Genomic DNA, 18,437 nt, shown 5'->3' with positions numbered 1-18,437 from the left:
ATATCTTTGCAAATGACACTCAACACCATTTTTGGAATGACCCAGCCTCTCATCACTGATTTGAGCTGCAACTTTTTCCATACACTAAGCTACTAAATATCTCTGAGAATGTTTCTGGAGGAGCTATCTTTTCCACTGAAATGACTGTCCTTTGCTCAATCAGTCTCACATATTTTAATAAACTTTATAGAAGTTTTTAATATCTTTATGTTTTCAACAGAAAGGATTTCAACTTTTCTTTTCCAACATCAGTTGGCTTTCTAGCATGCTTCTTCCTGAAGATCTTGTAGAACCCTTCTATTTTCACAACCCAGACATTCATGAAAAAAAATGCAGAAAAATCTTCAAACCTGCAACAATATAAAAATTTAAGGTGACAGACACTATAATGACAGAGGCAGGGTAAAAGATTTCTAAATCTTAAGGTAATTGGAGCAGGATTTTGAAAACGTCTAAAAGAATTGATCTTCACTTGAAAGAGTCCCCAGTTTTGCTGCCTCTGAATATACTTTGCGTATATACACTTCTGGGCTTCCCTGGTAGCTCAGCTGGTAAAGAATCCACCTGCAATGCAGGTGACCCCCTGGAGAAGGAATAGGCTACCCACTCCAGTATTTTTGGGTTTCCCTGGTGGCGAGACAGTAAAGAATCTGCCTGCAATGTGGGAGACTTGGGTTCCATCCCTGGGTTGGGAAGATCCCCTGGAGGAGGGCATGACAATCCACTCCAGTATTCCTGCATGGAGAATCCCCATGGACAGAGTTACAGTCCATGGGGTCACAAAGAATCGGACATGACTGAGTGACTAAGTACAGCACAGCAGCCTATACACCTCTCTTACTGCAACTGGTTTGCATTTTCTTTTTTTTAAAAAAATATTGGCTTCCTGCATTAGAATATGAATTCATGTCAGGCAGGGACTGTTTTTTTTTTTAATTAACTTTAATTGGAGGATAATTATTATGATGGTTTATGCCATATATCAAAATGAATTGGCCACAGGTATACACGTGTCCCCCCCCATCCTGAACCCTCTTTCCACTTCCTTCTCCACCCTATCCCTCTGGGTTGTCCCAGAACACCAGCTTTGGGTGCCCTGCTTCATGCATCGAATTTGCATGGGATATCTATTTTACATATGGTAATATACATGTTGCAGTGCTGTTCTCTCAAATCATCCCACCCTCACCTTCTCCCACTGTAGATATCTTCTGTTCTACTGCATGGTGATCAGGACATAGTCAATGCTCACAGGATGTTTAGTGAATGAATGAATGATACACAAGCTTCTTCTGTTCTGCAAGCCCATGCATGGACTTTCCCTGTGTCTCTGCTGGAATATAAGTTTCCTGAAATACCTGAGGTCCTCCATCCCCCGTCTCCTGCAGCAGCTCCTCTGTGTGGCCTGGTGAGATTTTATATCTACAAGACCTCACACCCACTGCAGACTTGGTCCACAGATTTGTGCTATTGAATTCTTCACTGGTTTCCTTCTTCAGTTTCTTTCCTCTTGGCAGCATAGCCTTCTATTTAGGCATTCGATAGCCTGAAGAATGACCCTGTCTCAGATTGGGCGGGTTCATCTTTGAGCAGGCCCGCAGCTTTGCAGTGGAAGAGGAGAAAGGGCACTTGGGATAGTTAACACCAAATTAATTCTGGTAACCGTGGGTGACACGTTGGGGCCAGTTCTCCCTCTCTCACAGAGGACAATTGAGTGTCATACAGCAGACACAGGCGTTTGCCTCTTGTAACCCTGGAGGTCAGTTAGGAATGGATGTTCAAGAGTTCTCCATAATTCCACTGTGGTCTCGTCCTCCAGAGATGAAACCATGGTGCTCGCCAGGGTCCACCATACGCCAGGTCTCAGATTTTCCCTTGTGTGTGTGTGGTTTCTTTGATATAATTTTATTTGGTCAGTTATTTGGGGCTGTGCTGGGTCTTCATTGCTCTGTGCAGGCTTTCTCTAGTTGCACGAGTTGAAACTACCCTCTAGCTCCGGCGCACGGGTTTCTCGTTGTGATGGCTTCTCCTGCTGTGAAGCACGGGCTCTAGGCATGACGGCTCAGTAGTTGTGTGGCTCACGGGTTGAGTTGCTTTGAGGCATGTGGGATCTTCCCAGATCAGGAATGGAACTGGTGTCCTCTGGGTTGTAAGGCAGACTCTTGATCACTGGACCACCTGGGAAGCCCTCTTTCGTCAATCTTAACAAACCATATCGTCTTAATAAAACCTGCAACACTGTCATCTACATAGTACTATTGCTTATTTTCCCTTTCCTCCCCCCCCCTTTTTTTTTTTACCATTAGAGAAACTGAGGCTCACAGAGGTGCAGCAACTTGTCCATGGTCACAGAGCAGAATTGAAAATCATGTCACATACCTGGGGGGAGGGGGCGGTCTATGAATGCTTTTTGGGAATGAAGTTTAAAGGCAAGTAAAAGACAGGTGATTTTGTGCTTTTATTCATTTATTATTTATTTGTTTACTACCTCTCAGGGGCAGAACATTAAATATTAGCATCATCCTAATTCATCATTCCTTTTAAGAGCTGTGTCCATTGTAGTTTTTACTTTTTCTCTTGAATCTCCCATCCCCATTTCTTTCCCCATTACAGACACCACCCTACTCTGTTTGGTACATGTCCTTGGGTGTGTGTGTATACATGTATATATGTGTGTGTGTGTGTGTGTGTGTGTGTGTATGCATTCTTGAGTATACATACAGCATTGTCTTTCAGAGAGGTGCACATTAAGTTATATACATAGCATTTCACTCTTTCTTTCTTTTTTTCTCAAAGATTGTAAGTTCTTCTTGTGGTGCTTTCTATCCATCTGGCTCCTGGCTTCTGAGCACTATGTTGTATTTCACAGTACACATCTATATTTCCCTAAAGAGGGTACTTGGACCACTTCTACCTCTCCGCCACACAAGTAATGTGGTGCTGGGCATCCTTGAACGTGTGGGAGTTTCTCAGGGGGAAATATCAAGTCACTGTACTTTCTGTAGCAGGTCAGAGCATGAAAGGAGAGCTGGACAGCTGGAGATGGTGTAATATTTATTTTAAATGCAACCAATAGGAACCAGAGGGCACCCCCATTAAAGGGACTGCTCTACAAAGAGAACCATTAAAATGAATGTAAATCACAGTAGCTTCAGGGACAGTTTAATAACTATCTGACTTTTTATTGGGTGAGCAGGAGACGTGCCAGCTTTCTCCTTACAGAGTCTTCTGGATCCTTCTCAGAGAGAGATTCTATCTGAACCGCTCTCAAGATTACCGAGGGCAGAGGGCTGCTCTGGGAGTAATGGCCATAAATCCAATTAGTAACTCACTTTCTCTTTTGCCACAGGCTCCATTTCCCCCAAACACACAGACGATAACTCCATACTCTGGAAGCTGGTAGATCCCGAGGGTTCTGTAATAGCACACCACCAGGACACAAAGGTTTCCTGCATGAGGAAAAGACTGAAATTATATACATTAAACTGGTAACAGTGGAAACCTCCACACAAGGGAGGGGGAAAGGTGCTGGGGTGGCTGGTGTGGGGCCTCATCACATTTTATTCTGTATACTGTGTGTCACTTCAGGCAAAGGTGTTTTCCTATCTTACTTGTGAAATAAGGAAGAAAAAAACCTTCACGGAATCGCTGGAGAATTTGAGCAAGATTAGAGATAACTTCAGCCATGAAATTAAAAGATGCTTGCTCCTTGGAAGAAAAGCTATGACCACCTAGATAGCATTTTAAAAGACAAAGACATCACTTTGCTGACAAAGGTCCATCTTGTCAAAGCTATGGTTTTTCCAGTAATCATGTATAGATGTGAAAGTTGGACCATAAAGAAAGCTGAGTGCCAAAGAATTGATGCTTTGAAGTGTGGTGTTGGAGAAGACTCTTGAGAGTCCCTTGGACTGTGGAGATCAAGCCAGTCAGTCCTCAAGGAAATTGTCCTGAATATTCATTGGAATGACTGATCCTGAAGCTGAAGCTGTAATACTTTTGCCACCTGATGTGAAGAGCTGACTGACTGGAAAAGACCCTGATGCTGGGAAGGATTGAGGGCAGGAGGAGAAGGGGACAACAGAGGATGAGATGGTTGGATGGCATCACCAACTCAATGGGCATGAGTTTGAGCAAACTCTGGGAGATGGTGGACAGGGAAGCCTGGCATGCTGTAGTTCATGGGATCACAAAGAGTTGGACAAGACCTAGCAACTGAACAACAAGAGATCAGAGAAACCTCACTTTTTAAAGATGAGGCAAAATAAGGCAGCTGGGGCACCCAGGTCATGTGATCCTGCTCTGGTGTGGGATGGATGGGGTGGGGCGGGCACTGGGCCTCTGGATGCATTCACTCCAGTCCAGCGTGATCATCAGCACAGCCCCTGGGTGAGGGGCCCTGTCTGAACCACAGGAGAAGGGTCTTGGACTCAGGCCAATACTTGTTTGGAAACTTACTTACTTAAGAAAACAAATCCTTAAGATTTACCTGCCAGTCCTGTGGTTTAGACTCCTCCTTCCAATGCAGGGAGTGCAGGTTCAATCCCTGGTTGATGAGCTAAGATCCCACATACCTCATGGCCCAAAAATACCAAATGTGAAAAACAGAAGCAATATTGTAACACATTCAATAAAGACTTTAAAAATTGTCCACATCAAGAAATTCTTAAAAAAAAAAAAAAAAGAATACAAACTCTTTAATGACTAAATCTTTATGTCAAGAAAAGAACTGAGAGAGCTTCCCAGGTAGCACAGTGGTAAAGAATCTGCCTGCCCCTGCAGGAGATGCAGGAGACTCTGGTTCAATTCCTGGATGGGGAAGATCCACCAGTATTCTTGCAACTCACTCCAGTGTTCTTGCGGAATGGAAAATTTCATGGATAAGATTAGCCTGGTAGGCTACACAGTCCATGGGGTCACAAGGGTCACAAAGAGTCAGACACGACTAAGCAATTGAGCACAAAGAAGCCCAAAAAACTGAGATTCCCCAGGATAAAAATAAAATCTGTATCAGCTTAAGTTTGATTTTTAAAAATTGTGTAATGGCTCTACTTTTTTTTTCCTCTGAGAGTAAAAGGATACACCTTGAAAACAGCTTATCTGGAGGATGAACGCCTTCACACAGTATCCTTTCCTTCTCTTGTTAAATCTACATTTGTTACAAAGATGTTTCTTGAGGGTTGGTAGTTTTGTTAAAGTTATGAGTGAAATGAAGATATGAATGACTAAATTATACTTGTGCATGAGCTTCTAGAAAAAAAAAGCAGAAAGGATCTGAGTTTAAATCCCAGATCTGTCATTTATTAGTAACCTTGAGCAAGTGAGCTAACCCTCTGAAGCTTTAGTTTTATTATGAAGAAAATATGAACAATATGGAGTTCACATGATTACTGTGCAGATTCGATAAGATACTACTGTAAGAAGATATTTCAATACAATGCCTGGCACATAGTAAACATTCAGTAACAGAGTCTATTAGTATTTTGAGAGTATACTCGGTTGCATCAGTTGTGTCAAAATCTTTGTGACCCTATGGACTGTAGCCCACCAGGGTCCTCTGTCCATGGGATTCTCCAAGCAAGAATACTGGAATGGGTAGCCATTTGCTTCTCCAGGGCATCTTCCTGACCCAGGGATCGAACCTGGGTCTCCTGCACTGCAGGCAGATTCTTTATTGTCTGAGCCACTAGGGAAGCCCCATTAGTATTTTAATAGGTACATACTTAAAATTACTATTTTCCCTTGGATGACTCCAGGGATCAGTGAGATATTTATTAGGTAATTTGCTATCTTGAATTCCTCAAAAGCAGAGCCTCAGATAAGGACTTGTGGGCAGAGTGTTTATTCAGTTGATCCCAGGAAGTGCAGTGAGGAAGGGAATCCAGGAAGAGTAGAAAGCCAATCAGTGATCATCTGTGGGCAACTGGACTCCAGCCTTTGTGGAGGCTGGACTTTGTGGAATCTACTTTAGAGAACAGGGAGTGGGCACCAACAGTGTCTCTCACAGCTCCACAAGCACAATCTCCTCCAATTAGAATTTGAGGGTCTGCTGTCTTGGTGTTTAGAAACCGTTTCTGTGTTAAGTCAGACAATTGTCATCATTAGCTGACTTTTTCCTTGGTTGGATGGATCCACTTGGCTACTGCCATCTGCTTCACCAGCTCCTTCTCCATGAACTGATAGAGGGTGTGGCATATGTTCAGTTCAGTTCAGTTCAGTTGCTCAGTTGTGTCCGATTCTTTGCGACCCCATGAATCGCAGCACACCAGGCCTCCCTGTCCATCACCAACTCCCGGAGTTTACTCAAACTCATGCCTATAGAGTCGGTGATGCCATCCAGCCATCTCATCCTCTGTCATCCCCTTCTCTTCCTGCCCCCAATCCCTCCCACCATCAGGGTCTTTTCCATGAGTCAACTCTTCGCATCAGGTGGCCAAAGTATTGGAGTTTCAGCTTCAGCATCAGTCCTTCCAATGAACACCCAGGGCTGATCTCCTTTAGGATGGACTGGTTGGATCTCCTTGCAGTCCAAGGGATTCTCAAGAGTCTTCTCCAACACCATAGTTCAAAAGCATCAATTTTTCGGTGCTCAGCTTTCTTCACAGTCCAACTCTTACATCCTTACATGACTACTGGAAAAACCATAGCCTTGACCAGATGGACCTTTGTTGGCAAAGTAATGTCTTTGCTTTTTAATATGCTATCTAGGTTGGTCATAACTTTCCTTCCAAGGAGTAAGCATCTTTTAATTTCATGGCTGCAATCACCATCTGCAGTGATTTTGGAGCCCCCCAAAATAAAGTCTGACACTGTTTCCACTGTTTCCCCATTTATTTCCCATGAGGTGATGGGACCAGATGCCATGATCATATGTTACAGCATGGTAAAATCACCCACGACACCAAGTTTACTTCTCCATTTAAAGTGGAGGTAGCTTATCTCTTAGGCTACAGTTCATAAAATTTAAGTTGAAGGAGCTTCTGGAAACCACGGTACTCTTTGCAGAGAACACAATGCTCCTTGCAGAGGATCACATAACATGGATATATTTCATTCCAAATGTAAATCAAAAGCAATTTCAAGAAATATGACAATATGATGAAATTATTAACATGAACATGCAAACACACATATCAGTTCAATGTAATTGACTTTTCATGGGTTTCCACTAATATTTGTTTGCTAATAATCATTAACTTGTTATCTACTGGAATTTGCTAGCAGATAAGCAAAGGTAGGCACACAGGTATAAGAAAAATATGTGAAGAGAAATATTAAACATGGATCAACATTTACCCATTTTTACATTAATCTGAGACAAACAATCCCTAATTCTTTTTCAGGGACAAAACACCTCTGTTTAATTTATGAAACACTGGCATGTGAGAGCTCATTTAAAATGTCAATTAAAAGATCTCACGGCCAGTTTGGGGCAATGTTCCACTAATCAAAGCAAGGAAAATCTCATGGTTCTCAGAGTGAAGAAAATCCCGTGGTTTTCAGAGCAAGGAGAACGCCATGATTCTCAGCACTCAGAAGTCTCCAAGAGTGGCAGGTCATGGAGATTCTACTTCACCACAACTGTGACAGCAAAATGTGATCTTCTGATCAGATGAGTGGGCAGACACCAACTCTTCACTTGGGTCACTTGAAATTGTCTATATATAATATATTGCTTTTACTGGGAAAGTTTTAATATTTTGCTCTAAATGGGGCAGTAAGCAACTGAATATAACTAACACCACTGCCTCCTGGGTCTACACCATTTCTTACTTCAGACATCCATTTCCTGAAACTGGAGTGCCTTTTACTGTCTTCACTTACGGACTAGCTCACACCTCATGTCCCCACAGAACTGTATGTGGCCATCTCAGCCACTGCAACCCAATCCTCTCTTATGATGCTTTCTATCCTGGTCACTTGACACTTACTGTCGCCCTATGTTGTTTGTGAGTTCTCTCTCCTTCCCTCTCTCCCTGAGTCCTCTCTTCCTTCCTCCCTCCACCCTACTCTCTCTCTCTGTCTCACTCTTTCTCTCTCTCTTGTGCACATGCACACACACATCCCCGTCCAATCTCTCCAAACTAAACTAACACAGTTTGCATCTTATCACTGTTTGTGTCCAGCAAATGCCCCACACACAATGAGCTTTTGCAAATACGTGTGAATCATGCCATAGGGCATTGCCCCCGAAATTACTTACAACCTCACTCTACCAAATGTCAATGTTTCTCAGAATTGAATAATGTAGAGATCGCTTAAAGGCAAAGAAATGTGTGCACCTCTAGTGTTGGCTTAATATTTTAAAGTATTAGTTAAATATGTTTAAGTATAAAACAAAGCACAAGCTCATTCTGCTTATACCTCTAATACAATCATGAAATTGAAAGTTTACAATTAGATGCAAATAAGCCTAATAAATTCAAATTAATTTCATGTGACGGAGGATGCCTTTGCTGAAACTGGATCATTGTTCAGAGGGTGAATATGGTCCTGGCTCCTCTAGTGCAGGCTTCCTGTGGCTCAGCTATGCCTTTTCCCCATTCGTTTTCTCTACTTGAACCACTCTATCATTTGAACTTCATTTGGCACAGATACATCATGTCTGTGTTCATTCTAAACTCTCTTTTTTCTCATTTACCTATAACAATGAATGTACTTCTTGGCATCCATGTGGACTTCAACACAGATACTGTGAAATCTTGTGGCAGTACTTTGTTACAAAGACGGTCATCCAAATGATGATTGTAATATTTCTAGCTGATATTTACAAACTGTTTACTTTGTGACAAAGTATATCTAGATTATCTCACTTAATTCTCACATAAACCCTCTGAGAAAGTGGCTATTATTTTTGCTATCTTCAGTTCAGTTCAGTTCAGTCGCTCAGTTGTGTCCGACTCTTTGCGACCCCATGGACTGCGGCATGCCAGGCCTCCTGTGCTATCTTATTGAGGCTTAAAGAAATCCAATGATATTCTCAAATCCATGCTACTCATAAAGAATTTAAACCTATAAAAAAAAAAAAAAAGAATTTAAACCTATAATGTCTGATTGCAGAACCTGAACATAACACTTGTATTGATTTATTTATTGACTGCCCTGCAGAGTTTGTGGGCTCTTACTTGCCCAACCAGGGATCGAACCTGAGGCCACCATAGTGAAAGTGTAGAGGTCTAGCCACTGGGCCATCAAGGAATTAGCATGAGCACAATACTTATAATAATTTGCTTAGTTTATCATTAAAATGAACACAAAATTAAAATAAGTTGTACAGAATCAACTTGCTCCAATGTTTTTATATTCCCATATGCTCACAGCTCATCAAGTGCTCAGAAATCATGCCTGTAGATTTTTTGAACCACTAAGGACAGGAGCAGTGATAGCTAGGTAAAATATGACAGAATTCAGCTTTGGGTCCCCAGTGAACAGAGTGCTTAACTGATAGAAATGTGCAATGCTAATTGTTGTTCTCAGTAAATGTAATATATTCAAAGGAGTTGAACAATACGTGTTTCATGCTCTCTTCTATTATATTGTCCAGACAATGTTGTCATTCAGAAGTTTATTGACTCTCCCAACATTCAGCTTCAGTGCAAGCCGTCAAGGACAGCAGAGCGTTGAGTTCACCCATGAAGTGGAGAACAACCTCAACAGCACAGTTTCACCTGCAGAAGCAGAGTTCTTCCAAAATTGGAGTTCGAAATTTTCCTTCAGCTTATTGATTCAAGTTTGCAAAATTCAGTATGTCTTCCCTCAATTTGAGAAATATGCTGACTGCTTTATTTCTTCTAATTGCCAGAGTAAGTCAAAGGATCTCTTAGAATATGACTTACTACCAGTGTCTTTCCTTGTTCAATCGACGGGTTCCGTTGAGAAAACATTTGGACAAGAAGAGAGCATACCTTTAGTCCTATCCCCGATCCCCACCCACCCTACAGTACACATTCACTCAAGTCTCTTCTTATTCTTAAAGAAACATATATCTACTAATGTGATTGGTTTCTGTTTCCCAAGTAAATAGGCAACTTAGGAATGAGAAAAAGCCTTGTACATTTTAGACCTGTAAGGAATAGTGATCATCTCCTTATAAGAGTGCAAAAGAAAAAAAAAAAAGTGCAAAAGACCTTGATTTCTCTGATTTGTACGTCATCTGCTGTGCTCCCAGCACACTGCACTGGGCAAGGCTGAACCCAGTGAATTATTAGGCAACGGCTTTATCCTTAAGAATAGTACAAGCTTTGTAGCACATATTGGAGCCACACAAATCAACAAAATTAGCTACATCCAGAATTTGGCTAGTATTTCTTCCATCTTAAAAACAACTTGGTAGGGCAAAATTTGAGCGTTATTATTTCACGTAGACGCAGCAATTGGGTACAGGAGGTGAACGCTAAGGTCACGAAACTAATTAGTGGCTGAGCCAAATCTAGAAGTCAGATTTCCTTGTCTACAGTTTCTCCCACTAGACCAAATTGCTTCCTCAGACCAACACAGAAAAAGCATTCTAGAAGGTATTTAAATTTATTTCTAAAGTTGATCTGGCTCCATCACGAATATAAAAAAAAAAAAAAATCCACCTGATTTGTAGTTGGAGCCTGGAGTAACAGCCACTGCCTGAGTTGATGATTTCGTTACCAGCTGCTGAAACACTTCCATGGGAAGACATGAAATTCCTGCAGGAAATGACTCTAGGCAGCTCTGAATAAGTAAGGAAATTAAATGACTAACTTCAATGTTTCCTGGTTTTTGTCTATCTTAATTAACAACTTATTTTGGTAAAGGAAAAACTGACCAACTTTCTAACAGTCAACATGTAAAACTTAATATTTGTTTATAGTAAAAACATGACTCTCATGTCTGCTTTTATTTAAAGAAAAGAAAAATATTTGAATCATTTTCAGTAACCATACTTATGAAGTTGTCCCTCTTTTCAAAAAAACCAATTACAGCATATGTGTGTGGGAAATATCAATTTCCTCCTCATAGTTCCCAAAGGTGCACTTGAGAAAAATGTGTTGATTATTAACAGGCTAATATTTTTGTGGTAATGTTATTATTGAACATCTACAATAATTAGGGTTGGGGGTTGATAGAGGAATTGCAGTCAGAATACATTATTGACTTCTGGGTCAGATTAAATACAGCATGGACCTAAATGAAAATTGTTACTACTTTTGATATATATTTTATGGGATTCTTATTTTGCCTTCATTCATTCATTTTTTATTCATTCATTTATTTTATTTATTTTATTTTTATTTACTTTATTTAACAGTATTTACTGAATGGCTGCTATGTGCCAGGCATTCTGCTGGTGCTGAAAGAACACGATAAGTTAAAAAAGTGGTAAAGAATCCGCCTGCCAATGCAGGCAATGTAAGAGATGGGGGTTTGATCCCTGCGTTGGGAAGATCCCTTGAAGGAGGAATTGACAACCCACTCCAGTATTCTTGCCTGAAAAATCCTGTAAACGGAGGAGCCTGGCTGGTTACAGTCCATGGGGTTGTAAAGACTTGGATGCAACCAAGAGTGTGGAGCTTACATGCTAGCTGAGGGAGACAAACGATTAACAAAAAGGCACGGCAATATGTCAGGTAGTGGTAATTACTATGAGGCCAAACAGTGAGCTGAGAACAATGGAGCTGTGGAGTAGGCGGGGAGTCAGAATCAGTCCCTTTGCAGAAATTTAACGACTAAAGACTTCATAATTCATTGTAGACAAGTATCTTTGCGGCATTCTGTCCAGTCTTGGACTCTACAAATGTTTAGGATAAACTTTTGAGTTCAAAGATAATGAGAGGCAATTTTGAGAATGCTGATTTTTATATTTGTGTGATTTTTTTTCTATTTTTCTTTACTAAATAACATCTCCTAGGAATGAAGTGAAGGAGCCAAAATTAAGATTTTCATCACAGAGTGAGTTAGCTTTACTTAGTTTTTAATTTTTGGCTGCACTGGGCCTTTTGTTGCAGCGAGGGGACTTTATCTAGTCGCTCTCTAGTTTCAATGTGTGGGCTTAGTTGCCCTGTGTCACGTGGGATCTTAGTTCCCTGACCATGGATTGAACCCACATCCCCTGCATTGGAAGGCAGATTCTTAACCACTAGACTCAGGGCAAGTTAACTTTAATGCCATGCAAACTTGTATGCAAACCTTGATTGCTAGTATAGAGGTACCAACTCTGTTTTTACTGAAATTAAATAAAGGCAATTGTATTTGATGTGACCAGCATGGCTATTGACAACAGTGGGTGGTACTTTGCGTTCAACAGTATAATATGCCAAGTACAGAACTTCACATATATTTGTCCTTAGTTTCACGACGGCCTTACATGAGGTACGATTGTTCCCATCTTATAGGTAAGGAAATTGGGACTCAGATATGTTAAATATGTTCCCTGAGGTTCCAGAACTAACAATGCCAGTCATAGCTGGAGTATGATGTCACCTCTGCCTTCTGAGAGGAACGCAGGAGATTATCTAACTCGTGGCGGTTCAGTCCATAAAGAATCTGCCTGCAAAGCAGGAGACCCCCTGCAGCACAGCAGACCTGGGTTTGATCCCTGGGTCTGAAAGAAGCCCTTGAGAAAGAAACAGCAAGCCCGTCCAGTGTTCTTGCCTGGAAAATCCCATGGACAGAGGAGCCTGGTGGTTGACAAGAACTGGACACAACTTAGCGACTGAACAACATCAACAATATACCCAACAGAATGAGTCGCATGTGTTCACCAAAAGACATAACAAAAATATCCCTAGTGACACTATTTATAACCTCAAACTGAAAGTAACTCAAATATCCATCTATGTAGAGTGGATAAGCAAACTACTCTGTTCATGTAATGGAACCTTATACAGCAGTGAGAGTGAATGTATGCCATAACGTGCAGATACTTGGAGAGAAGATACTGATACATTGATTTAAAATATATAAGCAAACAGACACTAAAACAAATCTATGGTGTTAACAGTCAGGCTGGTGGCTGCCCTCAAAGGACTGTAGTGACAGAAAGAGACAGAAAGGGGCTTCTGTGTTACAAATCTTGTTCTATTTCTGATCTTGGGACTAGTTGCACAGTTGTGTTCCCTCTGAGAACATTCACTAAGATATACACAGGTTTTGTGTAGTTAGTTTTCCCTTACACTCCTGCAATTTACACAAAAATCAGGATTTTATTTGCTTTTAAATTTGTGTTTCACTGTCCGATAGAGAAATGTAGCTAACTTGACCTCCATGTATTGTTTCCTCTGGGAAGGTGGTTGCATTTCAAAATTAACAAACAAATTTTCATTGCAGCATCATTATGGCCATCGCTTGATTCAATTCAATTCAGTTCAACAAAATAAACATTGATTGCGAAGCCCAAGCCCTGTGTCAGCATCATGTGAAGCAGTAAGATGAAAGGGCTGTAAACAATCTTCTGAGGATACCTACTCATGTTGAAAACTGGTAAATAAAAAAAGAATAAAGCATGTATTCTAACTTATTAATATTTATAGGGTATTTCAGGGTAAGCAAATAACTGATGAGGGAAAGTTTATATTATAGCTAATAAATATGGGGCACATGACAGTTAGCAAATCACCATTTGTTACCCTGGTAAAACCATTGTTCTAGACAACAAGCCTCAGTGGCCACTAAGCTATTAGGTAAAATGTTGATGGGAATTTATAACTGATGGATCAGACTGACACCCCTGGAATCCACTGGTCAATCTTAGTAGCTCCCAGGGTGGGGCAAGCACCCTGATAGGATGAAAGCACAGAACTCCACTCAGTAGGCATTCAGTATCATCTGCCAAAATTTAAACTTGATGCAAATAAAGCCCGTATCAACCAGGTTTTAAAAATGTAGAGGGCAGGGCTTCCCTGTCACTGTCTCAGTGGTGAAGAATCCACCTGCCAGTGCAGGAGACGCAGGTTCGATCCCTGATCCGAGAAGATCCCACATGATGGAACAACTAAGCCTGCGCACCACAACGACTGAACCTGCGCTCTGGAGCCCAGGAACTGCAACTACGGAAGCCTGCGCCCCCTAGAGCCTGTGCTCCACAAGGGAAACCACCTCAGTGAGAAGCCTGTGCTTTGCAAATAGAGAGTAGCCTCCACTCGCAGCAACTAGAGAAAAGCCCTCCCAGCAATAAAGACCCAGCACAGCCAAACATAAACATGTAAATTTCAAGAACTGTGGAGGACAGAGGAACATGTTGAATGACACCAGGAGGCTTCTATTAGCCAAGTACATAGTAGAGGGGGGCTTCCTCAGTGGCTCAGTGGTAAAGAATCCACCTGTCCATGCAGGAAACACAGGTAGAATCTGGGTTGATCCCCGGGTCGGTATGACCCCTGGAGAAGGAAATGGCAACCCACTCCAGTATTCTTGCCTGGAAAATATCATGGACAGAAGAGCCTGGCAGGCTACACAGTCCACGGAGTTGCAAAGAGTCAGACACAACTGAGTGACTGAGCACACACACACACACGCGTGCACATACATACATAATAAAGGAAGTTCTACAAGAAGAATTACTCAGTTTCTACCACAAACAAGTAGTATTAAAAATAGACAAAAGGAAAAAAAAAATAGACAAAAGGCAGGGGAACTCCCTTAAGGGATCCATCAACCATAAGGAATATGTAAATATTTTTACAATCCAATTCAGATGATTCAGTCATAAAATACATTTTTTGAGACAACTAGGGAAAATTGAAGACCGAGATATTGAAGAGTCACTGGTAATTGTGTTAGGTGTGCTAATGATATTGAGGTATGATTTAAAATATAAGTCCTTGACCATTAGAGAAATGTGAGGTGGAGGTATGCTGTCTGGTAGTTGCTTTTAAAAATATTCCAGCAAAAACTCTGTGTGTGTCTGTGTTTGTGTGTGTTGGGGGAGACAGAGAAATGAAAGAGGAGGACAGAATATTGATAATTTTTAGAGCTGGGTGATGAATAAGAGGGAACTCACCATACTCTTCTGTTTTGTGTGTTTGAAAATTTCTACAGTAAAAAACATGATTTTATGCCAAAGCAAACATATTACAAATCAAATTTGTATATAAAGTTTCTGTGAAGTTTCAAAACAAAATACTTCAAACAAAGTTTCCGGCTTTCAGTGTTTTTTTTCTCACGCCCTAGGCAACTGGGGATACACAGTGGTGGTTGTCCTCTGCCTCCAGAGGTGGTTGGAAGGTCTGAGAAGTCCTAGAAGTGTCAACAGGAACTTTACAATTGATGGGTCAAGCTCTGAAAATTAGAGAACTAAAGTTGTATTTCTCAAACTGCTCCTCATAACCTTCATTGAGACACAAAGTAAATTTAGTGGGTCCATCAGTTTGTTTTTTTTTTTTTACGTCAGACAGGTAATGTGCCGATGTCGTAACAAGGTTTGTGAGGGAGGCACATGTCACGCAGCAGCGTGAACACCCAATCATCATGCTCATGAACTACAAAAGGATCCATCAGTTTTTTTAAAAAAGAAACAGAATAGACAGACTAGAATAATATCATACTGCATCTCCCATAATAGTAAGTTACTCATCTCAGTTCTTCACCACTGATGGTACTTCTCAGTTCTGCTTTTTCTTTTTCATTACAATATATAAATATAGCATGTGTTGTATGCAAGCTCAATTGTGTCTGACGTCTTGTGACCCCAGGAACTGTAGCCCACCAGCCTCCTTTGTCCGTGAAATTTTCCAGGCAAGCATACTGGAGTGGGTTGCCATTTCCTACTCCAGGGGATCTTCCTGACTCAAAGATCAAACCTGCGTTTCCTGCATTGGCGGGTGGATTCTTTACCACTGTGCCACCTGGGAAACCCATATAAACATAGTAGTTATCATGAAGATAACTGAGATATATATATATATAATCATATAACTGATTTGGGGGTGTGATGACAACTTCTGAGGGAAAATTTGGGTTTCATTGTAGGAAATGTAAAAACTATAGATTTATAAATCTAGTAAACAATGGGAGAGAGTCACAAATAAATTCAAGATGATTGGACTATAAAATATATGTGTGTGTATATACATATATATACATATGGCATATACCATGTGTAAATTTGAGGTGTACAATATGTTAATTTGATGCATTTATGTATTGTAATATGAAAGCCACTATAGTGATCATTAGCACACCCCTCATGTTACATAATTGTCATTTCTTTTCAGTGATTGGAAGAATTGTTCTAGTCTCTTAGCAAATATACTGATGGTAGGACAACATTTTCTGTATTCACCGAGCTGTGCATTAGATCTTCAGGGTTTATTCATTACTCCACACGAGCTTGTGCCCTTAAACAACACCTATCTTATCACCCCACCTCTATCCCCTGGTGACCACCATTTACCCTCTTCTCACTTACTACGGCACTGCAGTAAAGTGAGATAAACTGGTGTTGGGAGAGTTTGCGTGGGCATGAAGGTGAGCCCTAAATGAGAAAAGTGAGGGTCCTTCCCTCAGTCTCCTCTGTGTCATTGAGACATTAGACATCACTGCTCCCTTTGATACTCTTTCATCTCTTGGTGTCTGTGATGCTGTTCTCGTCTGGTTTTCCTCTAGCTCTCACGCCACATTCTGTTTCTGCTGTCTATACTTCCCTCTCTCGTGTATAAGCATTGCTCACACTCGTGTCATTGATCCTCTTTTCTTTATCCCTCCCGCTGCTCTCAGCTGAGTAGGTGTTTGTCTCCAGGACACCCTAAATGATGCCAGGACATTAGAAGCTCCTCCCTCCCAGCCCATCATCCCCCAGGGGAAAACTCACCCCTCAGACACCCCGAATACTACCTTAGAACGCATATTCTTTCCTTGTCCACCTCTCCCCACTCTAAGGTTGTGTCTTGCTTTGAATCCACAACGTATTTTCAAGATTTTGTTTAAACAGCTCATATGTTCCAAGGCCTTATATCCTCAGATCACATCTGTTAACTAGATATCATTATCCCAACTTTATAGTGGAGACTGGGCCTGCTTGAGGCCTAGCCACCTGCCCAGGGTCACGTGACTAGTACATTATGGGCCTGGAAATCTGCATGCAAGACGACCGCACAGCTTAGTTTGTGCCTTCTTGGGGCACCTGTCTGAGAGCACCTTCTACTGTGGCTATTTTTGTAACTATTTGATTCCTGTGTATGCAAGGCTTTGAAGAGCTTTCTCATTTTTCCTTTCAGCTTCTGTTACCAAGCTTGTAATTTGCAATTTTGGAGAGAGTCTCAAGTCCAGATATTTTATCTCATTCTAAGATTAGGACTCTTGACTCAACTGGGGGCTTGTCAAGTGTGGCCAGTGTATACCTTGAAAGTTGCAGGAAATCAATAAATATCTGTCAAGTTGAACTGAATAAGGTGGACAAACAAGTCAGGCTTATTTTCAGATTTGAGTGAGGGAGTAAATGATCCAAATTCAAATAAAATGTTTTATTAAAACAATAAGCATAAGCTTCAAGTTGCCACTAATTACTAGCACCTGTGCATGTTTTGAAAGACAGATGCAACACAGAAGAAGAAAGAACTTTCTTTATGCATCATTTCATGTCCAACATCCGAACAGAGGGGGAAAATGCTGACCATGGCCTAACTTCCTCTGTGCCTGTGACTTTGTTTTTAATAAAATTATTGTTCCCATATAACTCCCCCTCTAACTCATCCTTTAAGTTCAGGGTAAGTATATCTGCTAATTTATAAGAAATGCTAGTATTTTCTAGTCTCTGCTCTCAGATGTTCCTCAAATCTGCTTCCGATGGGGAGTACACCTTTTTCTAGACATTTCTGGAAACTGAAAATTATAAGTGATGTATGGCAAAACCCATCACAATATTGTAATTATCCTCCAATTAAAATAAATAAATAAAAGGACACCTGTTCTGCAATTTGGCCATATGATTTACTAACAATATTTACATTAAAAAAAATGAGAGGTATGAACTTATTTCTTCCCTCAATTTTACCATTGATTGTCTCTTTTACACCTTCTTTCCCGACAGCATACAGACAAACCCCATGTTCTCCCCAGCAGCATTTCTCAAATCACCTGCATGGATGGTGAAGGGTTAATCTCACCAGCAGTATGTGAATTCTCAGTAATTGGAGACAGAAAGGGGTCTGTTGTCTTTACCATGACCTTTTCTCCTAGACCTTGGGCCTAGTTCATTTCAGAGTTCAACTTCTGCCATTAAATCTCAATATGGAGCTTTCTTCAAATGCCAAAATTCAGGAGACTGCCCGCGCGGCAGGATCGTGGTCATCTATTTGGAAGTAACTGCAGGGTTTTCTTACCCTCCCGCTCTACTGGCCTTTTAAATCCGGTAGCATCCTAAATTCCCCCCTTGGAAGGGAGCTCAGTTCTTGTCCTAACAGACAAATGGGAGAAGAGTTCTCAGAAGGTCTGAGAACGCAGCAGTAGATAAATCGCCCTACCCGTTGTCA

At 41.1% G+C, this 18,437-nt stretch overlaps 1 non-coding gene across 1 annotated transcript; it reads right to left on the bottom strand.

Moving 5' to 3' along the window:
- Positions 1-15,352: 15,352 nt before the first annotated feature.
- LOC122425924 lies at positions 15,353-15,458 on the bottom strand. The gene has a single exon (XR_006265073.1). It is a non-coding gene; the product is annotated as a small nucleolar RNA U13 (small nucleolar RNA).
- Between the last annotated feature and the right edge of the window lie 2,979 nt (positions 15,459-18,437).

The sequence above is a fragment of the Cervus canadensis genome, chromosome 23, assembly GCF_019320065.1.
Source record: "Cervus canadensis isolate Bull #8, Minnesota chromosome 23, ASM1932006v1, whole genome shotgun sequence".
Lineage (NCBI taxonomy): Eukaryota > Metazoa > Chordata > Mammalia > Artiodactyla > Cervidae > Cervus > Cervus canadensis.
Note: the sequence above shows the minus strand (reverse complement) of the source record. Positions and strands in the feature narration are given on the sequence as shown.